The sequence below is a fragment of the Elephas maximus genome, chromosome 1 (genome assembly GCF_024166365.1).
Source record: "Elephas maximus indicus isolate mEleMax1 chromosome 1, mEleMax1 primary haplotype, whole genome shotgun sequence".
Taxonomy (NCBI): domain Eukaryota; kingdom Metazoa; phylum Chordata; class Mammalia; order Proboscidea; family Elephantidae; genus Elephas; species Elephas maximus.
The window spans coordinates 13,677,602-13,705,406 of NC_064819.1; the positions used below are offsets into that span (position 1 = coordinate 13,677,602).

Sequence of the window (27,805 nt, forward strand, 5' to 3'; positions counted from 1 at the left end):
TGCTGTCCTAGAACAAACATTCAAAATCCCAGCCCCACTAGACCAGTCAAATCAGAAGGTCCAGGAGTGGAGCCTGGTCCTCTGTCTTTTCTTAAAGTTCCCCTTGTAAAGCTGATTGATCAGCCAGACCAAACCTCCCACTACCTCCCTGAGAATCCAGAATACTCCACAGGAAAAGCCCTCGATGGGAGGGTCAACTCTTTTGTACCTTCTTGCCTTTTAGGAAGGCCACATGAGAGGTCAGAGACAGCACAGGCTCTGGCACCCTACTCTTCAGGGCACAAGCCCAAGTCTACCCCTACCTCCCCAGCAACAAGGAGCAGATACCAATAGTACCTGACACACCTCATTCATCAAGGAACTCTCTTATTCGACAACCACAGCCATTCCCCCATTGAAACCCAACTATTCCTTTACTTAACCTCTTTCTGCCCAGAGCCTCCCTCACCCCCAACAGTAGCAAAGCCATGAGGAAATGGGGGGGCAATGGTAGCTTGAAAAACATGATCCCTCTCCAGCCAGGAAGGTCACTAAAGCTTTGTCACCTATTCAATGGTACCACTGCCACTTTCTACTCCACAGGCTCCTTTTGTAATTAACTCTCCACTCCATCCTGTCTCACTCTTCAAAGATGTTCTTCATTTCATGTCTAGCCTCAATCCCTCTCATTGCAGATGGCTGAAGAGTGGACAGGTGGGAGTAGGGAATGAAGAGGGACTCAGGACTCCTTGGCTACCAGAATTCGACTCCAAGCGGCCAAAGGGTGGTTAGTCTGAGGAGGCGATTTACACTCTTCACTTTTTTCCAAGCAAGGGAGAAAGCAATGGTGTCCTGGTCCCTGAAACACTCCAGCCAGGAGACCTAGCTCCTGGAGACCTGCCCTGCAATGTGGAGGCCACCATGTCCTGCTGCCCAGTCCTCAGTCTGTCACTTTGCCTCCACCTCCCCAACTCCTGTGGCCTTCAGTTACCAGCCTCTGTGTGGCCAGAGATTATGGGTTTGACCATCATCCAGAAGGCTCTCCCAGTCCTGGCTACACTGAGCACTACCTGTGTGACCTTGGGGATGTCCTGCAACATCATCTTCCTCTTCTGGGACCGGTAACACTTGTCTTGTCTCCCCAGTTCTCGAGAAGCTCAAAACAGGCAATAAATGTGAACGTGCTCCGTCAACCAGAAAGCCCTGTCCACTCATGAAGGATGACTCTCCACTCGGCTCAGAGAGCCTCCAGGCAGGAAAAATGTCTTATTCATCTTTGTGTCTCTAGTGTCTGGCATTGGCAAATGTCTCCTGGGGGATGGCCCGTGGGTGGTCCACAAGCCGAATGAGGAGAGGATGACAGGGGAGGATGAGGAGCGACTAACAACTTAGGACAGTGAAAATGAAGACAGGGATAAAGGAAAAAATGCTACTATCCCTTTCCTCTAACCCTGTCTCCACCGAGTAACGACACTCAAATATGCCCCTCCCCTTCACTGATTAGACAGGTCATTTTAAAAAGTAATTCTAGGTCCAAATAGAAAAGGCTATTCTTAAAGCTTTCCCATGCTAATTTAAATAAAATATTGAACACATTCAACCTTTAAAGGGAATGGAAAATCCCTTTTTATTAACAACTCTCTAGGGTGCTTGGCTGGGCTGGCGCTGCACTGAATGTTGAGATTAGGAATTAGGATATTTAGAAGCTTGCGGCAGGGCCTTAGAGGACAAACTCTTCCCCTAAGTCCACGTATTTTGGTTTCTTGGTGGGACAGGCTCTCAGGAGGCAGAGAGAGCAGGGATGGCAATTGGGCATTGTCAAGCCAAGGGAAGACATGGTCCTCCATGCTGAGTAGCCACCAGGCCTGGGAACTCACAGGAGTCTCATTTTCCCCCATCTCTGTTCAGTTCTGCTCCAGGCACATACCCAACACTACCACCACCCCGTGCTCGCAAGAGAAACACAGCTTCTTAGAAGATGAAACCGGCAGCTGCTTCTCACCGCAAACTAGCCCTCCCACTACAATCCCAGATGCATTTTCTGATATGCCCACCTCCCATTACATCCTTGGGCCTAAACTGTAATGGAATAATTGGAATAAGATATAAAGGAGAACTTCCCACCCAGAAAAGCAAGAGGAATCAGAGGGTGGTGATTTTCAGACATAAAAGAACACTCCCACAATGTTTCCCTTGCCCCCTCAGCAAGGCAAGCCAGCATCCCACACACATACACAGATTTCGCCCTTGCCCTTTCCCTCCCTCCCCACCCAATGTTAGATCTTGCTCCCAGGGGCAGAAGGTCAGCAAGGGTTCCCTCGCTTCCCACTCAATGTTAGATCTTGCTCCCAGGGGCAGAAAGTCAACAAGGGTTCTCTGGATACCCCCTGGGACTAGCTCTAACACACAGATCCTGACCCTCCCCTCACTCTTGAGGGTAGAGTACAGAGAGGCCAGAGCCAATGGGACCTTCTTTGATCACTTCACAGCCTTGAAAACTCTATGGAGCAGTTCTGCTCTGCACACATGGGGTCACCATGGGTCGGAACCAACTGGACAGCAACTAACAACAACAACCCTCACTCCAGAGCTACATGACATCTGCTAAGCACTTTTCAACTTGAAACCTTGACTCTCCCTTTATAAATATTAAGTAAAGACACAGAAAAGAAACAATCTTTTATGGTTACTAGGGAGGAGAAGGGTGGAGGGAAAAACACTAAACAGACAACAAATAAGTGGTAACTTTGGTGAAGGGTAAGACAGTACACCATACTGGGGAAGCCAGCACAACTTGACCAAGGCAAGGTCAGGGAAGCTCCATAGATACATCCGAACTCCCTGAGGGACCAAATTGCCGGGCTGAGGGCTGCGGGGACCATGGTCTCGGGGAACATCTAGCTCAACTGGCATAACATAATTTATATAGAAATTGTCCCATATTCTACTTTGGTGAGTAGTGCCTGGGGCCTTAAAAGCTATCTAAGATACTCCACTGGTCTCACCCAATTTGGAGCAACGGAGAATGAAGAAAACCAAGACACAAGGGAAATATTAGTCCAAAGGACTAATGGACCACAAGTACCACAGTCTCCACCAGCTTGAGTCCAGCACAACTAGATGGTGCCCGGCTACCACCACCAACTGCTCTGACAGGGATCACAATAGAGGGTCCGGGACAAAGCTGAAGAAAAATGTAGAACAAAATTCTAACTCACAAAAAAACAAAGACCAGACTTACTGGTCTGACAGAGACTGGAGAAACCCCAAGAGTATGGCCTCCGGACATCCTTGTAGCTCAGTAATGAAGTCACTCCTGAGGTTCACCCTTCAGCCAAAGATTAGAGAGGCCCATAAAACAAAACAAGACTAAATGGGCACACCAGTCCAATGGCAAGGACAAGAAGGGAGGATGGGACAGGAGCTGGTAATGGGGAACCCAAGGTCAAGAAGGGGAGAGTGTTGACAATGTCACAAAACAATATGTTTATTAGTTGTTTAATGAGAAACTAGTTTGCTCTGTAAACCTTCATCTAAAATACAATAAAAAACATTTAAAAAGAAAATTAAGTATGAACCCAATTTGGACTGGGCAACATTTATATTCTGTTGTATAAGATGTCGCCATGAGTCAGAGTCGACTCAACAACAGCTAACAATAAGAAGGGAAATTACAGACAATGCATAAGCCACTGTCAAAGTATAGTTTCCCTATGAAAAAACAAAAAACCAAACCCGCGCCGTCGAGTCGATTCCAACGCATAGCAACCCTATAGGACAGACTAGAACTGCCCCTTAGTTTCCAAGGAGCGCCTGGCAGATTTGAACTGCCGACGCTTTGGTTAGCAGCCGTAGCACTTAACCACTATGCCATCAGGGCTTCTGTTTTCCCAATGCTCTCATACAAATACAAAATGAACATATGTCACAGATTTATTTAACTCGTTAACGATGGATGGTAAAGCTCATTCAAAGGAGGATTTGAAGAACAGAGGTTTATATAATCAGTCAGGAAAAGCATGCAGAAATAAGTTGAGATAAAAGTGGTTAACGTCCCACAGGGCAATGAAACCATGAACTTTTGAGTTTCTACAAAACAGAAATCATTTGCATCTCTGCTGGGCAAAAATCACTTGCAACGTATTAATCTATAGTTAGCATCTAACTTCATAAAGTCTGGCACCTAATCAATAACACGCAGAAAGCCAAATAAAAGTACATTGCCCTGGAGCTGAAATAACCTCGGGTGGGCCTGCTAGGCTACCATCTGATACTGCCACGAATCCCTAGGCCATCCTCACAGAAGGCAGCTGGGGGTGGCGGTGATGGTGGCAACCAGAGTATGAGACGCTAAGGAGGGAATTGGGGGAGGCGGTTACACAGATGCAGCAAGTAGAAAGCATGCATTTGAAAACCTGGCAGCCACAGAAAAAGGAAAAAAACACAGGCACTTCAGAGGGCAGCTGAGCTGGGTGAATGTTTTTGGTGAAGGGCCAAACTGGGTCTGTTTGGAGACAGAAAAGAGAGTCCTGGCCATCCAAGGGGCAGGTAGGGTATAGACTGGTAGGGTGGAGACTGGCATCACTACGGCAGGGGGCTCTGCTGGGGTGAGGGCGGGTGGGGGTGGGGGAGAGGGGCTGCAGCTGCCCAAGGCTGGAGGGCTGTTGTCAGGGGGCAGCCCCCCCCCCGGGTGCAGCGGCCCTGCCCCCACTGCAGGTGCGCCTTTGATGTGGCGCAGGCTGCAGGGCGGAGGAAACCTGAGCTTCCCGGTGCAGCCTGCTCCATCAATGCCACCCAGTTTTCAGTGGGACTGCAGTAAGGCGCTGACCATGTGGGCCCGTGGCAGGGCAATCGCTTCGAGGCACAGTGGCTGGCAGGAAATCAAGGCACAGCGTTTCAGCCTGAGATGAAAGGAGTTTTCACGCAGGCTCCTATTAATGGGCCCACACGCCATTCGTTCTCCACTCTCTAGGGCAGGGTCCTCAGTGCGGGGAGGGGGGTTAGGGGCTTTTCTAACTTTCTTCTCCATTTCCTCACTTCCCTGGGGAAGAAGAGGCAGTGAGGGTGCCTGTAACAAGAGGGGCTGGGGGCTAAGGGAAGGGTCTGTATTCTCTCTGCGGGTTTCTATGACCCAAGCTGCCCCTGTGGGACGAGGGAGAACTTCATAAACTTGAGGTAGAAACATCCAGAGTACACAGTGTGTTTCTTCAAGCCTTGCACATTGCACCCTAGCCAACTCCAGTATTTAAAGATTTCTGGTCTCCATTTCCATTTGTATGAAAGGGTGGAGGCAGAGATAAAGAGAGAGAAAATTCGAGAGAACGTGGCTCCTCAGCTGCCCCACAAAGTCCCCGCGTGTGTCCCCTGCTCTGTTAATGAGCGCAGCGTTTCAGCCTGAAATGAAAGGGTGTTTTTACCCAGACTCCTATTAATGCACCCACACTCCATCCCCTACTCTCTAGGCAAAGGTCTTTAGTGTGGGGAGGGGAGTTATAAAGTAACTCGCTAAGTGAACTTGATGTTCTGCAGGGTTCAGGACCCTACCCTAAAAACACAAAATTAAGGTGAATTTTTAGAGAGTATGCCCCATTCACGCTCTAAAAGAGAGATACAGGGAGGAGAAAACTGGGTGGTTTTTGGCTTTAGCTTCCTCTTTAGTGACAACATTTACTGAGTGAGGCCTCAGAGCCAGGCATTGGGCTGGGCGAAGGGACACAATGATGAATGGGACTCTATCCCTGTCCTGGAGATGGAGCTCACGGCAGGAGACCCTCACAAAGACAGGCAGTAGAGGCTGCCCCTAAGGCTAAGGGCAACGGCAGGAAGAGCCCCAGTGGCTCTTCCCTTGGCTGTTCCTGAGACTCACCTGGGGAGCCCTAAATATACCGACGCATAGGCCCCACCTGGGACCAAGTTAATCACTCTGACGGTGGGGCCTGGGCTTCCGTATTTTTAAAAGCCCCCCAGGTGACTCCACTGTGCTGCCGGGGACAAGAACGACTGTTAAACCAAACATCCCCTTTCAAAATGGGCATGACAGAGGAAAACAGGGGTTACCTCCTCGGCAAAGAATCATGGAAGTGCTACAAGCTGGAATTTGTGAAGCAGTGGCACCGTAGGTATGTGGGGACAATAACATCCCCTCCCCTCCCAAACCACCACTCCCAGCCAATGCCAGGACAACCCAGAGTAAGAAGTGTATGGCTTGCGCTCCTTGCCCTGTGACCTTGACCTTGAGGCTGGGGAAGACCAAGAGGATGAGGTTTTACTGACCTGGAACCTAGGAACACCCCAGTCTTCTCTTTCTGAAACTCCTTCTGAGTCCTATTCTTACCTTTTCTAAACATCCTAGTGTTCTGGAGGGGTGAGAAGGCACAGCACCTCGGCTGAGTGCCCTCGATGCCCAAGGAAGGGAGAGGCTGGTGCTGATGGGTGACGCACACGCTCTGGCTGGGGCTCTTCAAGCCCACTCTCAAACAGGTCTAGACAGAGAGGACAGGGCTCGCCCTGGAGGAATAGGCCAGTACCCAAGGATGGACAGCTCTATTGGCTGTCGGGTTGGGAAGGTCCCTAGGAGGATAGGGAACTCCAGGACTCAGGGCAGAGTCCGGCACCCCACTGTCCCCCAAGATACTCACACTGACAGCAGAGGTATGGTATGAAGGAAGAGAGCAGGGAATCTGGAGTTTGAAGACAAGGGTTTGAAACTGCCTCTTATTAGATGTGTGGCCTTCGGTAAGTTTTCTAGACAGTTTCTTCATCTCTAAAGTGGGTGTAACAGTACCAAACGCAGACTTGCTGTAAGAATTAAATGAGATAATGCCCATAAGGCAGTTAAAGCAGTGTCTGGCACGGAGAAGTGCTCAGGAAAAGGAAGTTGTAGTTGCTGGGAGACGTAGGTGAAACGAGGATGTCAATGTTCTTTGACAATGGTAAAGGACTCCATTAAAAAACGGGGTTTGTCAATATCATTGGGAGAATTGTGTCCCCCCCAAAAGATATGAAGTCCTAACTCCTGGTACCTGTGAATATAACCTTCTTTGGAAATAGGGGAAACCCTGGTGGTATAGCGGTTAAGAGCTATGGCTGCTAACCAAAAGGTCAGCAGTTCAAATCCACCAGGCGCTCCTTTGAAACTCTGTGGGGCAGTTCTACTCTGTCTTATAGGGTTGCTATGAGTTGGAATCGACTTGATAACAATGGGTTTTTTGGGGGGGGCGGTTGGGTTGGAAATAGGGCCTTTGAGGATGTTATCAGTTAACATGAGGCCATACTCGAGTAGGGTGGGCCTTATTCCAATATGGCTGGGATGCTTTAAAAAACAAGAGAAGGGACACAAACACAGAGGGAAGCTGGTCATGTATAGACAGAGGCAAAAACTGGAGTGATGTACCTACAAGCCAAGGAATGCCAAGGATCGCCAGAAACCACCAGAAGCAAGGACGAGGCAAAGAAAGATCTTCCCCTAAAGCCTTCAGAGAGAAGGCATGGTCCTGCCCACATCTTGATTTCAGAGTTCTAACCTCCAGAGCCAGGAGACAATAAATTTCTGTTGTTTTAAGCCACCTAGCTTGTGGTACTTTGTTGTAGCAGCCCTAGTAAATGGATGTAATCATCTTTTAGCCTAGAGCAGGCAATGGTGAATTACCTGGGACCATAAAAAGTCTCATTCCAAGGGATGTATCCCTGAGGCATGGCAGACAGTGGCATGGGCAAGTGCAGGAGCTCAGCAGACTGCAGTGGGGCCAACCTTCTTGCCTCTCCCAGAAGCTGTAATATCCTTGAAAGCAAGAGCCATGCTTTACTCATTCTTGTCTCAATAGCACTCAGTACAACCCAGGTACACGGTAGGCACTCAAGTAAATATTTGTCAAATAAATTGAATAAACAGTGCATACTGGACATTAAGGAGCCCCGGTGGAGCAACAGTTAAGCGCTCAGCTGCTAACTGAACCCAGCAGTTTCTCGAGAGAAAGGGCTGGGAGTAGAAAACCATGTGGGGCAGTTCTACTCTGTCATATGGGGTTGCTATGTGTTGAAATCAACTCGATGGCATACAGCAGCAACAACACTGGACATATGATCAGTCCAAGCTGGAACTGGAGAAGTTGATAGGGCAGGCCAGGAGGCTGAGTCTGAGAACAAGAAGCCCCAGACTGAGCTGTTAGAGCCCAGAAGTCCGAGTGGGCACAGTGAGCAGGTAACACCACAGCCCACCCTGACCATGGGGACCAACACCAGCTTCTGGGTGTCTCTTCTTGGTCTCTCTCTTCGTCTCTGGCTGCTGAATGTGAACGCACACTGGGGTGTTGGGGGCTGCAGGAATCCTGACACAGAGATGCTGTGATTTCCTCACATCCTAACTTCCTCACCTGACTGAGGCCATGTGTCTCTGGTTTCTCACCTCTCACTTTGAGATGTGAATGTTCTCACCAGATAGAATGCTAGGACCCCAAAGCCAGCAGCAGAGGCATCATTCACAATCTGTCCCAGGACCCACCTTCCAGTGGACAGGCCCAAGGGCCATTCTTGACCACAGAGAAGGCTCCCTTCTCACGGAGCTGCTGAGCCCCTTCCACTCTCAAGCTGCCACCTCACCCCCAGCCCAGACTGTGTTACACAGCTGGAAGAGAACGGAGAGAGCCAATCAGGTTACAACCTGGGCTACTTATTTATCTACCAGAGCCTTGGTCTCCCCATTCATAAGATGAGGGAACAGCTCTGGGAATGGACCCCTGGGGATCAGGGAAGGTGTGTTAGAGAGCAGAGGCCTTGGCATGTGCAGTGCACAAGACATGGTGGTCCTGGTCCAACCTCCTTGTCAGACCAGTGAGGAAGATCGCGGTCATGTGGGCTCAGTGCAGAGGACTATGGGTTATCCAGGGCTCATCCTGAGCCCTAATTTACACAGATGTTCCTATGCCTGTGGGAAGATACAAGATGGAGTGTGGTGTTTTACCCAAGAGCTGGAGGAATCTTGAAATCAGACCTAGCTGGGAGATGAGGCCTCCATAGGGTGGGAAGCTGTGCCTCAGACCTCCCTGAAGTAAGTCCTCCACCTCAACATACGCGACACACAGACACAGACACACACACACAGAACCCATGACTCAAGGTTAAAGCTTCCATCCTGGAAGCTCAGAAAGAGTTCCCAGGACACAGGTTCCTGATAAAGATGCAGGCCTCAGAACAGTCACTAGGGGGCTCGGGAAGGCACTGAGGCCACTGCCTCAGCGAGGCCACAGGAGAGGGACAACCTGGGAGAGAGAGAAGAGAGAAAGGCAGCCATGGCTGTGATGGATGAGAAAGCAGTGCTGGCCAAGAATACTGAATATGGACCGTCAGAAGAAAACACAAATCAGTCTTAGAAGAAATACCACCAGAACGCTCCTTAGAAGCGAGGATGGCCAGACTCCAGCTTGCTTACTTTGGACACATCACCAGGAAAGACCAATGGCTAGGAAACGACATTATGTTTGGTAAAGCAGAGGGTCAGCAAAAATGAGGGAAATGCTCTGTGAGACAGATTGCCACGATAGCCACAAAAATGGACTCAAACACACCACTGATCATAAAGATGACATGGGACTGAGTAACATTTCATTCTGTTGTAGTAAGGTCACCATGAGTCGGAACCAACTCACAACAACAACTAACAACAACATAGAGAAGGGGAAGATGGCTTCCCATAAAATCTTCCCCATCCTCTCCCCCAAGACACAGAATGACCCAAGAGGAACTCTCCCTGGGGTTCCCAGAAGTGACAGCACTTCAGAGCAGCATCCCTGCAGAAAAACACTTCATACCCCAAATGCTTTGGCCCCCTAGTTTCCAAGCTCCCCTCCATCACCAAATCCATTGCCTTGGTTCTGTCTGGCGCCCCAGTTACAGGAGCCTGTAGGCGGGTGTTCAGCTACTGGGAGAGGCCTGTTGTCAGGTGGAAGAACACTCACTTTGGGTTCACTCTGGCCTGGGTTGAAATCCTGCCTCTACCTGTATATAGTTGTGTGATGTTAGCAAGTTGCTTAACCTCTCTGAAGTCTTTCCCTCATGTGTAAATTGGGGGATAAGCCCTCCCTTGCACTCCTTTTTTGAGGATTTTAATCAGACACTGGCACATAGTAGGCCCTCACATGTGGTTCTTATTATTTGAGACTATAAAGCAGAGCCTCACTTGAATTGATCCCTGGGCTGGGGGCATTCGTCCACCCCTACAGGGCTACCTATGCCTCCTTCCCTCTAGAGGAGCCCATGGGTGAGTTCAGGAGGAGGAATAATTCACAGTGGAGGGAGGTCTCCCAGGCAGGTGACATGGGGAGGGCAGGAGAAAGCCACAGCCATGCTCCACCCCCTCCCTGCCCACCCAGGCCCCAGGTCTCTGTGAAGCCCTCCTCACTGGTCCTGTCCTCTCAAAGAAAGAGTTTCTGAAGTGGAAAGCGCTTCAGACATTTAGCCCAGCATGACAATCTCTGAGCAATCCTCTCTCTCAGCAGGACCAGGCTGTGAAGTGTAATTAAAGCCATGGGTTAATTAGGAGCGGCAGCCATCTTTCTGAAAGCAGCACCTCACCCCTTGGCATTGTGCATTCAGAGCCATTCTTCTCAGAGGCCCAGAACTGAAGGGGCCATGATGTGGCCCACACCACCTCCCTGGCTTCCTCTTCCTTCTCCACCCCTCAGCCCTAATCCTAAAGACCTCCAGCAAAGTCATGCCAGAGTTCCCTCCAACCAGCTGTTTGAATACCTTTTGCAATTCATATCAGGAAGTGTTTCCGGTTGTCTAACATACATCGCTCCCTCTACAGATTGAGGGAGGGAGTGGGGAATAAATGAAATGGACGTGAGTTAGGGAGGGAGCCCTGACAGGTGTCCCTGGAGAAGGGCAAAGCCTTGAGCTCCCCAACCCAACCATGGGGAGGAGATGGTGGAAAGGCTGATTTCAGTGAAGGATCCTGCAAGATAGACCCAGGGATGGAGGAAGTGTGAAGGATGAAGGGAAACAGGGAAGGGAAAAGTCCGTTGGGTGGGCGAGGGAGAGAACTGGGAGGCAGTGGGCCCACACGGGATGGAAGCCCATGGCTTACTAGTTACCTAATATCTCCATGTCTTCGTCTCCCCTTCTGAAAAACAGGAGTAATAAAATCGTACCTACTCTTAAGGCTTTTGTGACCTAAAACATACAGTTTTTAAAATGGCCTGGCACACCACAAACTCTCAGTAAACTCTAGGAAATCCTTACAACACCTCCACCCACGTCTGCCCATTGCTCATTCCTGGGGCTTCTTCCTGCCCCCGCTCTCTTAGACTCGCTCCTTCTTCTCCATACCAGGGGCATCAGCACAGTCCCGGCCCTCAGCCTCACACACCTGGGCCCAGTCTGTGACCATCCCCGGCCTCACCTTCCACACAGGTCTCCCTCTTCCCCACCAGTCTGCTCTGCAGAAGGACTGGCTTGTTTGGAACCCCTGGGTCCCTGGTACTTTTTCTAGTGATCTGCTTTACAAAAAGAACCTCACTGAATTTATCTCCCGCAATAACCCTCTGAAGTAGCAGTCGTGGCCATTTTACACATGAAGAAACTGAGCCTCAGAGAGGAGAAATAATTTGCCCAAAGTTACCCTACAAGTAAATGTCAGAGGCGGCATTCAAACCTAGGTCTGTGTGGCTCCAGGCTTTTCCTACCACTCCAGGCTGCCTTCCAAGCCAGGCTCCCGAGCATGATAATCGGAGGCCTCCAGCGTTTAGCACTCCCCCTTCCCCGCCCCCAGTCTAGCTGGATTCATGCCCCCACTGCTGCCCGTCCAGCCCCTAGACACACACACCTCACCTCCACTTATGCAAGCACCCCACCTGTAATGCTCTCCCACCCTGGAGTCACAAAGGACAGAAAGGCTTTAGAAACGAGAGAAATTTGAGAGGTGCTAGAGTTGGCAAAGGACGCTGAAAGGGGGTGAATGTGGTATCCGCAGATCTGGGGGACTTCTCTGGTGGGCCCCACAGTCTCTCTCTCCAGCTTGGCTTCAGTCTTCTCCTTCAGGGTGTGAAGGGAATTGCCTCACAGGAAGGAAGGAATGAGAGCAGCTTCAGGATTAGGAGGTCCAAGCTGAAGGCTGGTGAAAAGACTGCAAAACCTCCAGCTGCTCTGAATGAGTTCAAGCCACCTGGCCCGACACACGTCCAAGGGAACTGGGGGAACATGCAAATGAACCTTGGGAACAGCTGTAGGGACCTCAGAGGAATTCTGAAAGGGTCCTGGCAAGCACTAAGGGTGCTGGGGGCCTCAGACAGGCCACACAGTCCTCACTTCCAGAAAGGGGTCTGTGGTTGTGTTTGCAAACCACACAGTGCTCCTTGATTTGCAAACTTGATGTGCTCCTGAAGAGACTATAAATGCTGGTTGGTGGCACTTACAGAAGGCAACTGCGATCATGAGAAGACAGCGTGTGTTGGGTAATAAAGTCCTGTCAGGCAATGTTCATCTTCTCTGTTGACAGGGTCACAGGCTAGCAGGCAAAGGAAATGGGGTTTGCCGTGTAGCTGGTTTCATGAAATTCTTGTGTATGCACTCGAGAGAGGAAGCTAGAAGGTGGTAGAATTAGAGGTATTCTGTAGCTGGTTGCACAATCGTACCCCAAGGGTACTTACCAATGGATCGAAGTTCCTTGGAGGGAAATTCCCAGGGTCCTGCCACAGGGCTCTGACCTCATATCACGCCACATTTTATCAATTCCTTAAATCAATACACAGGAAGCATTTGATGCTAGGAGAAAACCAAAAACCAAACCCAGTGCCGTCGAGTCGATTCCGACTCATAGCAACCCTAGAGGACAGAGCAGAACTGCCCCATAGAGTTTCCAAGGTGCGCCTGGCGGACTCAAACTGCGGACCGTTTGGTTAGCAGCCGTAGCACTTAACCACTATGCCACCAGGGTTTCCGATGCTAAGAGAGATAGTAAATATATTGGATGACACAGACAGGATCCAAAATGTCTTAGTCAGCTGGAGAGATGGACTCAACTTAAATGAGATTAAATGAATTATGGAAAAATGTAAAGTCCGAAACATGAGACCACAAAGCTGGAGCACAAAGGCCAAGTTGGGAAGATGGAGCTTTGTTACAGCTTGTGTTAAAAAGACCTGGGGGTGCTGGCTGGCTGTAAGTGCCATAAAAGTCAGCAGTGTTCTGTGGCTGCCAAAAATAGCCAGGTTAGAACTGAGGCCCAGTTAACAGAAGGTGTGGTACCTGGGCTGATGAGGATATGCTGATCAGGCCTCACCTGCAGGGCCAGATTTGGTCCTGACGACCTGATTTTAAGACTTTCAAGGTCCTGTGGCCAAAGATGAAGTCAGAAGAGGAATAACAGCGGTGGAGAAGAGGTGGGAGGCAAATTGGCTTTGAAGATTTGAAAAGTTATAGTATGAAGAGTGACTGGGTTTGCATGGAAGAGATGGATCCCATGGGGAGAGAAAAACAGATCTCAGAGAAACATAAGAACTTTCTATTAGACATTGTTGCCCCAAAATATCAAATGAATCAGAGATCTCTGTCTCTGAGGAACTCAAGACACCATCAGCTGACCACTTGGTAGGGACTTGTAGAGGTGACTCCAGCATCTAGCAGCTCCAAGAAGGATACACTTGCATTCTTCACCTGACTTGACACCAGCAATTAGGCTTCTTACTCATTTCAAGTTAGAGGCTGCCATGAGTTGTTTTGGCCCCAAGACCTTTAACTGATGGCGTTAACAGATAAAACTGCATGCTGAGGTCAGAGGGTTTAGACTCACAGACCTCAGAAGATCTGGTTAGTGAGACGCAGGTCCATTGGAGGGATGAACCCACTCGTGCTCACAAGGATAGGGGATGGAGGATGAGGAGTGGGAAGGAAAGTACTCCAGTTCTCTGTTGTCAAGGGAGGGAGGGAACTATCAGCCCAAGAGTTAACAGACCCCTAGCTTGAGGGAGCCCCATACTGGTGGGTACTGTGAGGGGACAGACAGAAGCCTTGAGCCAGGCCTCTCTTTGAGGGGCTCAAGGTGAGCTCATCTGGAAGACCATTCTTTTGCAGTAGGCAACTCTGATGCCAATAAGATACCTCCCAGACTGTCTCAGTACTAACAATGAGCATCTACATGCATTCTGCCACCTCGCTTAATCCTCCCTTAAACTAGCCTTCTCTCACCTTTTGGTGAAAAAAAGAGGCCCAGAGAGGGAAAGGAAAGGAACATGTACAAAACCCACAACCCCAAAAGTCAAGCTAGGTTTGAACCAAAGTCTTTCTCATTCCCAAGCCCATGCTCATCCCAAGGTGCTTCCCCCATAAAGGGTTGCATACTGTGAATTCCAAGTAAGTGCCACACCCATCCAGTGAAAGAACCATCTAGTGTTCTCTATGGCTGTGTCTCAAACAAGAACCTGCACCAGAACGACCTGGAGGGCTTGTTAAGGCACAGGTGGCTGGGCTCTGCTCCCTGAGTTGCTGATTTAGCCCAAGGTTTTAGATTTCAGTAAGTTGTGAGTGGTGCTGAGGATGCTGGCCAGGGACCTCACTTTGAGGACCACTGCTCTAGAGAAATGAGGTGGGCATCTAGCCTTAGGGCCACAGAGCCAGAGGTACGCTGCTGGGTCGATCACCTGTCTCCAGGGCAGCAGCCCCCCAACGGCACCCCGGACAGCAGGACTGCCAGCTGGTGCTGGGACAGAAATCTGTTTCATTGGAGCCCATCTGGTTGGGAAGATACTCATTCTAAAGCATCCAGCTTTCCACTCTGAGGTCTCTGGCTCTCCCAGACTGGCGAGCTGCGTTCTCTTCTGCAGGAAGTCCTGATTCTTCTGTGGTTGGCCACCAGGACCCCCAGCATTTGACGCCTCTCTAAACAAATGAGTTCCTTTCACCCGACCTGTGTGGCTGGATCATCCATTTAGTACATTTTAGTTGATCAGTGTCCCCTTTAAAGCTCATGCCCAGAAGTGAACACGGACTGATCAGGGAGAACACAAACTGGACCCTGCACTCTCTTACTGCCGCTTAAGATGGTGTTTTGAGCAACCCCATCACCCTGTTGGCTCCTATGAAATCTGTGCACAATTAAACCGCCAAGATCTTTTTTCTCAGGGTCTGCTGCCAAGTCAGGTCTGCCCCAACCCTGACGCCCCTCCTGAACTTGAGTAATTAATTTTTGCAATCTAAATGCGACTTTCCATCTGCCCCTGTTACATTTCATCTTGTTGGTCCATGCCCAGAATTCCAGTCTGTTGAGATCACTTTGAATATTTATTCTGTCTTTTATAGGAGCTGCCCATCACAGCCTTGTCATCGACAAATCTGATAAGCTCGCTCACTCCGGTTCCATCCAAGTCACGGATAAAAATGTGAAGCTTCATTTTGCAGAATCTCACCTGCCACAGACTACCTTCCCTTTTGGAATCCCTAATCATATGATTGTCTCTTGCCAGATCAGCCTTCCTACAGTGTAGGAAGGTCTAAGGGTATGGCACTTCGTTCCTTGGCCATTGTAAACTCCAGGCTGGCATGGTCTCTTTCACCCAAGCGTTCTGTCACATCACCACCTAGTTCTTGGTCATGGTGAGAATCAAATCAGAAAGGCAATTTTGGTTGTCATTTCTCTACCTTCTGAGCAATGACAAGGTAAGAATGTATCTGATGCTACTTTAGGAAATATTTGACATGGGATCGAAGTCAGGCTGCCTATTCGCCATAGTTACTACAGCATGTCTCCCTGACAGCTTTATAAGCTGTTCTGGGAAAGGAGCATCCAAATTCTTCCGACTGGCTGGGGAAGCTGTAACAGGGATATGTCATAACTTGGACCTGCTCAGCCACAAGGCACGTTGGGATCCTGGCAGCTGGTCAGTGAGGAGGCAAGAAATGTTTTCCGGTGGGGGTTACCTGGAAAAGGGGATGAGGACAGAATCACAGAAGTGACACAGGAAAGGGAGCACTGATGAGTAGCAGCTTGCCTCTCCTGCCATTTGCACTTTGTATGGGAGACCCGCACCACTTCTGCCCGAGAAAGGCACAGCTTACGTCCGTGGGAGGCTGATGGAACATTTGTGAACAACTCGTTGACACTATGAGCCAAGAGTTACCCGAGAGGATGGAGAGAAATTAAGGGTGTAGGTTCGGAAGCCAAAGAGTCTGGGTTTAAATCCCGCCTCTACTACTTACAGCCATGTGACCTTAGGCAAACTGTTTTCTCTCTCAAGGTTTCAGTTTCTTCATGTGGAAAGTGGAGAAAATAATTTTACCTGCACATAAGGCCCAAAAGGATCAAAAGAGAGAATGGATATACAAAGTTTAGAAGGCTGTCTAGTATATAGCAACAGCTCAGTAAATATTAGCTGTTATTATCAAACAATAGCTTAAAACCAGTGCTGATAATTCAGGGACTGGAGCTACGAGAGAAAGGGCTAAGAAGGTGGAAAAAAAAAAAAAAACAAAACTAAGGATACCTGAGGATGCTTGAGGTAGGAGAAGGAGAGACTTTGTGTTAACCTCAAAGGGCAAGGAAGCAGTTTGTGGCACTAACCTGGAGGTAAGGCTAGGGAACGAGGCTAAGTCAAGGGAGCCAGCTTGAAGCCTCAGAGGAGTTCAGTGAAAATAGTTCGTTTTTCAGCTCTGAATACGAGAACTTTTCATTGCTATAAGAAATCAGTCAAAAATGACCTAAACGATCCATGTTAAAAATAAGCATAAATATTCCACCTCTGGAAATCTGTCCTGAGAAAATAATCATCCACAGGCACAAAGATTTATGGGTAAGGATGTTCACTGCAGCATTATTTATAATATAAAAAATTGTTTACGGTCTAAATGTCCAACCACAGGGGGTTTGTTAAATAAATCATGGCACATCCCTATGATAAAATACCAAGCAACCATTAAAACAGTCCATTTCAGAAGAATACTTAAGACGTGAGGAAATTATCACAATATAAAGCTGGTTATAAAATAGCACAGTCATTATGATCACAATTTTGTAACATACACACCTAGAAGGATAGACGCAAAAATACTAAATGAATACGCATTGCTTTTATAAACGCTTAAAAAAGAAAATGTCCAGGGGATGCTCCCACAATCAGCTTATAAAAAGTCATTAAATTCAGAACATAGGAACACAAACAGTAGCTCTGATCTGAATGCCGGGAGCTGAGCTGGTATCGATGAGAAAGGAACTGGCTGTCTGGAAGGGCTGAGGGCTAAGGGATCCTGCATGCCATTGGCGTGAGGCCAGGTGAAGCCCAGGAAAGTTAGATCTAGGTCAGTGCCTCTCAATCATGGCTGCATATTAGAAGCTCCTGGAGCAGCACCCCCCCCAAAAAAACCCAATGCCCAGGCTCCACCCTCAGGGATTCTGACTTAATTAAGATCTAGGATAGGGACAGTCACTTATATTTTTTAAAAGCTCCCTAGGTGATCTAATAGGAACCCGTGAATTAAGTGTTAGCTGGACTGAGCGACTCCTAGCTGTATGCAGTGGATACTTGAGGCTGCTCACCCCAGTGCACAGTCAGCCTTTTTCTCTAAACTGGGCCCAGTGTGTAAAGGAAGACTCACTCTGAAAGCTGGAGAGATGCTGAAAGGAAACACGTGCCCCCAAGGCCTATGTAGGAGAATGTCCCTTTACCCCTTGGGGGACATTAACATGAATGCTCCTGGGACCTTGCCTGTTTGAGGGGCCCTTAAGTTTTTGCCATGAAGACACTGCTCTCCACTTGATTTGACACCTGACGAGGCTCAGGTACCAGCTGACTCCATAAAACAAAAGTACAGGTACTCTACAAAGAGAGAGGAAAAAAAAAAAACCAGGATCCTAAGAAATCTACAGGGGCCTGACAATGCCTAAGCCAGAGGCAGTGGGATTTTCCTCTCGTGTCCTGCTTTTGGGCAGCAATACACGCTAACCAACAGCGCAGTGGGGGAATCTTAAAAGCCGCCTCCTCTGGGTGGGTGAGGCCTCTTGAAGGGCTCCTAGTTTCCCACAGGCGCCTTGAGGGGAGAGAAACAGCCAGAACAGCTCTGCCAGAAACAAAAGTTTGTATTAAATGATAAGATCTCGCTCAGCTTCTCACTACAGATAGAGTTACTCAAGGCACCGAAAGCAGGGAAAGAAGAGGCCTGGGTGGGGTGCTCTGCACACTGGATCCATCCATCCCTGAATAATGAAGAGCCAACTGCAGCTCTTTTGTAATCCTCAGAGTGGGGCTCCTGGGGAGCCTTCAGGACAACGACTAGGGCGGTAGGGATGAGCTTTGACTTGGGGAGACCAGTGGGGTTGGCAAGGAGGGATTGGTCAAAATTGCTCCCTCACACACGGTTTCACTGGAGCTGCCTCCCTGTGGGCCCCTCACGTCAGTTCTGGGGGAGGAACAGTGCTGTGGATAATACAAACCGCTAGATGATCACACCACAGAGCACAGCTCTGTAATGTGTTACACCATGTTTACGTGAGGACATTTGTGTATATGTGTATTAAAAAAAAAAAAAATCCAGTTGCCATCAAGTCGACTCTGACTTATGGCAGCCTCGTGTGTGTCAGAGTAGAACTGGGCTCTACGGGGTTCTCGGTCGCTATTCTTTTGGAAGCAGATCACCAGGTCTTTCTTCCGAGGTGCCTCTGATCAGACTCAAACCTCCAGCCTTTGGGGTAGCAGCTGAGCGCGTTAAGCATTTGCACCACCACAGATGTATACCTAATTATACAGCAGATTGACCTTCCGAATTATGTTTGGTTCAGGCTGAGGCTAAAAGGAGATCGACTGCACTCTCTGAAGGTGAGTGACTGGCAGTCATCCAGAAATGGTTGAATGGTAACTGAAAACTAGGCCGAGACTACCGCAAACCAAAAACCAAACTCATTGCCACGGAGTCGATTCCAACTCATAGTGACCCTACAGGACAGAATAGAACTGCCCCACATTGTTTCTGAGGAGCAGCTGGTGGATTTGAACTGCTGACCTTTTGGTTAACACCCAAACACTTACCACAAGTAATCCACAAAAGGCGGATGAACCACTCCTGGAAAATCAAGGGTGACTATAATCTTCAATCAAAACTACTGAGCCTTCGGACTCATGGTGACCCAGGAGTAGACAGAATACACCTGTTCATAGGGTTTTCTTGGCTGTGTGTTTTATGGAAGCAATTCAGCAGTCCTTTCTTCCATGGAGTTAGGTTAGTTCCTTCAGGTTAGCAGTCAAGTGCAAACTGTTTGTGCCCTCTACCCCAAACAAAACCAAACATGTTGCCATTGAGTCGATTCTGACTCATAGTGACCCTATAGGACAGAGTAGAACTGCCCCACAGGGTTTCCAAGGCTGTAATTTTTATGGGAACAGACTGCCACATCTTTCTTTCATGGAGTGGCTAGTGTGCAAACCATGGACCTTTTGGCTAGGGACCTGCAAATCAAAACTACAGTGAGATACTACCTCACCCCTATTAGAATGGCAATGACCAAAAAAAAAAAGGAAAACAACAGGTCTTGGTGAGGTTGTGGAGGAACTGAAACGGTCATTGATTGCTGGTGGGAATGCAAAATGGTGCAGCCACTGTGGAAGACAGTGTGGCAGTTCCTGAAGAGCGTGAACACAGAACTACCATGTGACCCAGTAATCCCAACCCTAGGTATATATCAGAAGAGTGAGGGCAGGAACACAAACAGAAACCTGTACACCAATGTTCATTGCAGCGCTGTTCACGATAGCTAAAAGGTGGAAACAACTGAAATGTCCATCAACAGATGATTGGATAAACAAAATGTGGCACATGCACACAATGGAATACTACTCAGCCATAAAGAGAAATGAAGTCTTGATGCATGCCACAATGTGGAGGAATCTTGAAAACATCGCGCTGAGCAAAATAAATCAATCACAAAGGGCAAATACTGTATGATCTCACTGAGGTACTATAAGCAAATGTACAGAAATCAAAGATTATTAGTGGCTACCAGGGATGGGGGAGCCCTGGTGGTGCAGTGGTCGAGAGCTCAACTCCTGACCAAAAGGTCGGCAGTTCGAATCCACCAGCCGCTCTTTGGAAACCCTATGGGGTTGCTATGAGTCGGAAATTGACTTGACGGCAACGGACTTGGGCTTGACCAAGGATGGGTGGGAGGGAGAAAGAATGAGATTTTTGCCAGGGGGCATTGAGTTTATGCTAATAGTGGTGGAGTGATTTGGAAAAGGATATATGGTTGTACAATGAAGACTGTAATCAATGTCATTGAATTGTACATGCAGAAATTGTGATAGCATATGTTTTGTTATATATATTTTCACCACAATAAAAAAATGTTTTGTAAAAAAAAAAAACTACTGAGCTTGAGGGCCAGCTAGGGTGGTAAGGTTCATCAGGCCACCTCGCTTTTTCAGAGTAGGAATCTGATGGCTTGGAAGAAGCACCTCAAGTAGGGAAGCCTCCCTCATTTCTCACCCAGCCTCCTCCCTTGGCAATGTGAAACTATCTCCTCTAATTTGATCCTCAGGGGATGGGCAGAACAGATGGTCACCAACTACCCTCAAGTAACAACCCTTCCCATCATAGAAGATGCTGGCCAAAGACTTTCTTGGTTCAAATGCAAAGATATTCTGATGATATCGACAAGGCTTCAAAATCAGACGAGTTCCAGGTGCAAGTCTGATTAAGTCATCCTTATCAAATGCAGACCAATGAGGGTAGGGTCACGGTGAGACTTGGCACACTCGGCCTTGCTTTTAAAGGCTTTCATTTACTTAGGGAAAGCCCAGTTGAATCCTTGTCCTCCTGTTTCAAGTCAGAGAATGGAGGAGGATAAGCAGCCTGACTGTCAGGAAGTTGTGCTCAAGGTCAAATTCTCAGAAGCCTGGTCTCCATCCCAGTGGTCCCTCCTCCTGCTTTCCCCACCATGCCCCACAGCAAATCGGACAGGAACCATCCTTTTTTTCCACTCTGAAGCTACAAAGCGTAATAATTTCTCATTGGTGATTGGTGTCGGGATTAAAGAGTGCATTCTGCAAGGTTTGGTTTTCATCTTTCATGCCCTCTAAAGCAAAACACTAAAACTGAAAAGAGGCAAAGCCACAGAACATTCGGCAACCCCCCACCTTTCCCTTTCAGAACTCTGCACACAGCTGGAGGCCTCCCTGTCACTTTCTAGCATTTAAGCCGGTTATAAGGGAAATTTCTTCAGAAAGTCTTAGGGAAGATTCCTCCATCCGAAATGGGGGATGGCATACACAAAGGTCTCTTTCCAGATTACCTATCAGGGAACCATCTCCTCAGATAAGGCAAATGTCATCAAGCAAAAGTCTGAGAGAGATTCACCAAAGTATATCATTACCCAATGAAAAATCTAGGGGTTGCCCACACAAGCTTTAAAATGGGCTCTATTTAGTCGTTCAATGAAATTCCACCAGTCAAGGCACTTGCTTTGGTCTCTCGTCATACACTTAGTTAAGCTTTTGTCGTAAATTTAAGACCAAGTCAATTAAGTACTTAATGGCAGCTAAACTCAAATGCAAAAAAAATCTGAACGTAAAGAAAACTCAGACATTAAAGGTAATTATTTCCATCTCACACAACAACAACAAAAGTGTCAGGAAATGAAGACAGGCACTTAGTGACCAAGGTGACTGGATGAGGCAAAGGATGGATGGAGTCCAGGACTCACTGAGGTTCAGACCCTGGTAGAAATAACCAACACCCCCTCGCAGTCGTTCTCACCCCCAGATCTCCAGGTGCCTTGCTTTGCCTCTGTTTACACCACAGGAGGAGCCCTGGCGGCACAGTGGTTAAGAGCTCGGCTGCTAATCAAAAGGTAGGCAGTTCAAATCCACCAGCTGCTCCTTGGAAACCCTGCAGGGCAGTTCTACTCTGTCTTATAGGGTCACTATGCATCAGAACCAACTCAAGGTCACCTAAAGACAACAACGACAACATCACAGGAACCAGGTGGGTGATCGGCCTCACTTATTGAGTGAAGAATGCAAGACACGGAGAGGACTTGGAGCTGGGGGAACAGTTGAGGTTATGGAATCCTAGCACTCTCAGCTGTCCCCCAATCCTGGACCCCAAATCCTTTGGATAACTCCACACTAGCTGTTAGGTGACCCAGACAAACCCACAGGAAAAACACAGCCAATTTCATCAGAGAAGTCAAGGCAATGCTAATAACTGTGTTGTCCTAATTGTGCTGATTCACCCCCATCCAGTGAGATCAGAGACAAGTCTTGCTTACTGTTGCATCCACAGCTCCTAGCACAACGCCTAGCATACAGAAGGCGCTCAGTAAATGATGAGCATGTGTTTACCGCTGCTGTTGGCCTCATTTTTACCATGGACCCCGGGAAAAACAAAGCCAACACTTGAGAATCACGGGGGAACACCTGGTCACTGCCATGGGTGTGGTGGTAGGGCACCAGGGCTCAGCCCTGGGCCCTTTAAGGCAATAAAGTAAGATGATGTACACTTCTGACTAGGGGAGCTTGTCCTCGGCCCTCCGTGTCTATTTTGCCATTTCAATCCTCAGTAAAAGAAGTTAATTGGTGGGATGTCTGGTAGTGATCTGAGTTGCTACCTCGAAGACTTCCCCTGTGGGATCTGGGAAGGTGACCAAGATTAAGGGCAGGAGTGTCTGGATCAATGTTCAAAATAATTGGAGCCAATAGCATCTTCTTCCCAAGGATACATACCCCATCCACCAATATTTAGCCTTGCCAGGTTGATCTTCCATCAATGTCTGCCATCCCCTAACTCCTTTATGTGGCTCCCTTTCCCCTTTTTAGCCCCATACTCAGGGCCCAGTGCTTTCCAGATGGTCCTTGGGTTCACCAAACCTCCAATGTGAGCTTCCAGTCTTTTCTCACCCAACCTCTGAATAAGGCTTTGCTACATTAAACGAAAAAAAAAAAAAAAACTAAACCCATTGCCATCGAGTCCATTCCAATTCACAGTGACCCTATAGGACAGAATAGAACTGGGCCCACAGGGTTTCCAAGGCTGTAAATCTTTACCGAAGCAGACTGCCACATCTTTCTCCCACAGAGCAGCTGGTGAGTTCAAACCACTGACCTTTCGGTTAGCAGCCGGGTGCTTAACCACTCTGTCACCAGGGCTCCTCTTTGCCTCATTAGGGAAAGCAAAAGACATAGCTGGATTTTTCCCTTTTTGTAAAAAAGTGAAATTGAATTACACCTCCTTCTAGGCTCCTGGCTGGGGGGAAGGAAGAGCAGAAGACTTGAGTTCCAGTCCTGACTCTGCATCTAGAACCTTTTATCAACGTATGTGAAGTGTTCAGATTTGTATAAAACAAGATGTCTCCTCGACCTCAAAGGACCCATCATCTCACAGAAAAATCCTAGTGGGTCCTGAGGGTGGGCTTCCACAGCCCAGCAGGTCAGAGGCAGGACCAGGCTGGGGGATGTTCCAATCGATCCCCACAGTACAGGGAGACATGATAACATGTACCTCCCAAGTAGATGAGATCGCTTCTTAGAAGCTTAATTTCTTGATCTGTAGAAAGAGGAGGTCAGACTAGTCAAGGGCTGCAAACTGATTTTGTTTGGACCATTTTATTTGGCCAAAGTCTTAGTTATCTAGTGCTGCTATAACAGAAATACCACAAGGCTATGGCTTTAACAAACAGAAATTTATTCTCACAGTTTAGGAGGCTAGAGGTCCTGATCCAGGGCGCCAGCTCCAGGGGAAAGCTTTCTTTCTCAGTTCTGGGGGAAGGTCCTTGTCATCAACCTTCCCCTGGTCTAGGGGCTTCTCAGCCCAGGGACCCTGGGTTCAAAGGACATGCTTTGCTCCTGGCTCTTCTTTCTTGATGGTAGAATGTCCCTCTCCTGTCTGCTAGATTCTGTCTTTCATATCTCAAAAGAGATTGACTCAAGATACAACCCAATCCTGTAGATTGAGTCCTACCTCAATAACATAACTGCCTCTAATCCTGCCACATCATAGAGGTTAGAATTCACAACACACAGGATATCACATCAGATCACAAAATGGTGGACAACCACGTAATACAGGGAATCATGGCCTAGCCAAGTTGACACACATTTTGGGGGGACACAATTCAATCTGTAAGAGCCAGTTTGACTTTGAACACCCCGTTGTCTATAAGCCCGGTCCCTCCTCTGACAGCCTGATCAATACATTGTTACCTGCCTGCCCTCCACAGGCGTTTGAGTTTGTGACTCCCCCAGCACGGACAATCTCCAAGCCCTCGTCCAGCTTTGAGCCTCAGTAAGAAGTGACCAGGCTGCCTGGGTGGCACAAATAATTAAGCGCTGCACTACTAACCAAAAGGTTGGTGGTTCAAACTCAGCCAGCGGTGCCTCAGGAGTGAGGCCTGGTGATCTGCTTCCAAAAGGTCACAGCCTTGAAAACCCTATGGAGCAGCTCTACTCTGCACACACGGGGTTGCCACGAGTCAGAATGAACTTGACGGCAACTAACAACAACAACAACAAAGAAGTGACTAATGGGGCACTCTAAGACAGGAAACCTTCTGGAGTTTCCCCAATCCTAACAGACCCACAGAGCAAGACTGGACCTCTCAGCTTCTCTGACTTTCTAGTCTGGCTCTAAAAAACCAAAAAAAAAAAAAAAAAAGGGGAAACCCTGGCTTAGTGATTAGATGCTACAGCTGCTAATCAAAAGGTCAACAGTTCAAATCTGCCAGGCACTCCTTGGAAGCTCTGTGGGGCAGTTCTACTCTGTCCTACAGGGTCAGTATGGCTCTAGGAGATATGAAAAGAGAGTTCCTTCCCTCCCTGTACAAAGAGCGGGTGGGGAGGAGGGTTCTAGTTCCCCTTTTTTAAGGGCAGAGTTAACAAACCCAGTTCTCTGTCCCCCCGAGCCATCAAGCCATTCTTCTCCTCAGCTCAAGCCGTAGGTCATTGTTTGGCACCAAGCCTTTGCTGCCATGAATTGCCCGTGCATTTTTCTGTCCGTGTTTTCTCTTCCCAGATGAACACACAACTGTCTAGAGATCAAACTGGTGAACTAAGCAGCCATTCTGAGTGTGGGCTCAGACCTGTACCTGTTTATATTTGCTAGCACCTAGCACGGTACCAGGAAACCGTGGTAGCGTAGTGGTTAAGTGCTATGACTGCCAACCAAAACACTGGCAGTTTGAACCCACCAGGCGCTCCTTGGAAACCCTATGGGGCAGTTCTACTCTGTCCTATAGGGTCAGTATGAGTCAAAAATCAACTCCATGGCAACAGGTTTGTTTTTTTTGGTTTTAGCATGGTGCCTCGCACACAGTATGTGCTTTAGAAGTATCTGATATCTACAGTGATGACTCAGCGGCAAAGGGTTGTCACCCCTAGAGGAGGGAAGGCTCTGGCACTGACTCCCTGAGAAGAAAAGAAGAGATGGAGGGTGTGCCATCTCCTCTCAAACTGACAATCATGACTAGATGTACAGAAGGAAGCTGGGCCCCACCCCACGTTTCCATCCTGGCACAGGCAGATGTGGCCCACCTGAGTGGCCTAGCCCACACCTCCCCAGGCTCAGTGCAGTTCTAACTGCCCTGTGACACCAAGTGGCAAATTCTCTCTCTCTTTCTCTTACATCTTATCCCCTTCCTCTGGCGTTTGGAACCCAGATTTTGGGCAGGGTACTGGCTGCTTCTTAATCTGTCCCCCCTTTTCCCTAGTTGTGGCGTCCAATTCTCAGGCTCAAGTCCCCCCCTCTGCCTCTTTCTCAAGGTCATCTATCCGGGAGGCCCAGAAAGGGTGAGAGGCCACTTCTGAGTGTCAAGAAGGTGAGGGGGGGGGAAGGGGAGGTATGGAGAAAGAATGGAACAGAATAGGCTAAAAGATGAGGGGAAACGGGGGTGGGGAAGACGAGGAGTAGCCGGGCAGGGAGGGCGGTGGGGAGAGGCACCGCGACAAAGAGGATTGAAGAAGAAGTGGGGTGGGGGTGGGGGGTGGCAGAGAAATGCGAAGGGCGGTGGGATTCGCAAGAGGATAGGGGTTGGGGTCAGAGAGGGTGGGATCGTGGCGGGGTTTAGACTCCGGCACGCTTCCAACCCTCCAATCCCAATTCCACAGAGGGGGCCGAGAAGGAGCGCGCTCCGAGGGCTGCTCTCATCCCCCACCGCCGAAAGCCTGGAGGGTCACAGGGGTGGGGACAGAAGCGGCGGTTACCTCTCCCTTTGCAAACTCGCGGCCCACGCCAGCCAGGCGCGACGGGCGGGAGGAACGAGCCGAGGGCTGGGCACGGGGGGATGGGGAAGGGGCAAGAACGGAGCTTCAGGTGGCTCCTCCTCGGTGTTTAAAGTTTGCAGCAGGCGAGGAGCGGGCTCCATCCTCCCTCCGCCGGGCCTTCGCCCTCCGCCCGTCCTATCGCCACTTCCCTCCCAGCTCCCGCCCCGCACGGGTCCCCGATCCCCTCTCGGGTCTCTATCCCTCCCAGTGCCCGAGCGCCCCCCGCTCCTCCCTCCGCTCTGGAGCTCCCGCACGACGTGAGCGGAAAGTCAATGGGCAGCCCCAACCACAAAGACAGATTACCATGAGAAAAATAAATCAGGAAATCGCCGCGCGCGCCCCGCGTTCCCGCCGCCGCACCCCTCTCGGGCCCGGCTGGAGCGCGGGGCTCCCCGGCTGCTGCAGCCGGGGCCTGGCGCGGCAGAGTGTCCTGGAGGGGGTCCGGGAAGAGCCAGGTGGGGGTCCCGCAGGCGGCGGCGGCGGCGGCGGAGCGGGGACGACCCCGAGAGCGCGGTCTCACACTCCGGGCGGGCCACGCGTTCCCACGCGCCTCGTTGCCCGCACTCTCCTTCGGCCCCGTTGACTCGCCAGCCCTCGCGGAGCCTCCATCACCGCGCCGGTCTCAACGCCGCTGCTGCGCTCTCTCCCTCGCTGGTCCCCTCCCCCAGGACCGGGACTCGGGTCTCCACCGCGGCTGCAGCCCAGACGCGCTGACCGCGACCGGGGCGAGGGCCCCGTGCAGCCGGGCCCCGGAGCGAGCGGGCGGGCGGCGGGAACGCAGCAGCACCGAAGACGCCCAAGCCGAGGTGGCAGCGGGCGGCGCGGAAGCCCGGGACCCTTCTCCTTCCGCCCGCAGCCTTCCCCCACCTGGCTCCAAGTGTCCCCGGGCCCCCACCCCTCTACCCACCCGAGTTGCTGAAGTTTGCAACTTGCAGCCTCAGCCCGCGCGAGGCAAGCGCCCCGAGCCCCGGGACTCACCTCCCGGCGGCGGGCGCAGGTGCCAGCTCCCGGCCGTTAGCGGCGGCTGGCGGCTCCCGGTGGCGCGGAGCGGCGGCGACGAGCCAGGAGGGCTGGCGGCCCGTCTCGGAATGGGGCGGCCGCCCGGAACGGCCCCCGGCCCCGTGCTCCGCGCTCCGGTGCAGTGCCACCCTGGGCCTGCACCCGCTGCGCTCGCGTCCCTCCAGCAGGCGCTGGACGCGCGGCCGACCCGCCCGGCTCCGCGGAGCTGTGCTCTGGCACCAGCCCCCGCGCTCCAACTAGCTCCCTACCCGGCGCGCCGGAGAGCGAAGGGAGGAGAAGACCGAGGGAGTAGAAGGAGGGAGGGAGAGGCGGCGGGGGAGGAGTTGGGAGCGATGGGAGAGAAGGAGGGGGCGCGGGAGCGAAAAGGAGGAGGGGGCTGGAGCGGACCTGCCGCGGCGGGCGCGTCACCCGCCAGCCCTGAGGCGCGCAGAAGAGCGCGAGGGGGCGCCCTGCATCCCGTGTCCCCGGGCCCCGCCGGACTCCCGCCCCTTGCCTGCCAAGAGTGTGCTACTGGGAGGGTGAACAGAAGCACCCCCCTCCCCAAACGGGGCTCTAGCGGCAAGACCTAGTCCCCAGAT

General features: G+C 50.1%; 1 protein-coding gene across 2 annotated transcripts in view; it reads right to left on the reverse strand.

Annotated features, from left to right (window-relative positions):
- Window positions 1-27,316, reverse strand: part of SEMA5B (semaphorin 5B) — a 160,822-nt gene extending 133,506 nt beyond the window's left edge. For both annotated transcript variants that reach the window (XM_049878209.1, XM_049878198.1), the window contains exon 1: window positions 27,186-27,316. The gene's annotated coding sequence lies outside the window, so the exon portion shown is untranslated. The remainder of the gene's footprint in view (window positions 1-27,185) is intronic.
- Between the last annotated feature and the right edge of the window lie 489 nt (window positions 27,317-27,805).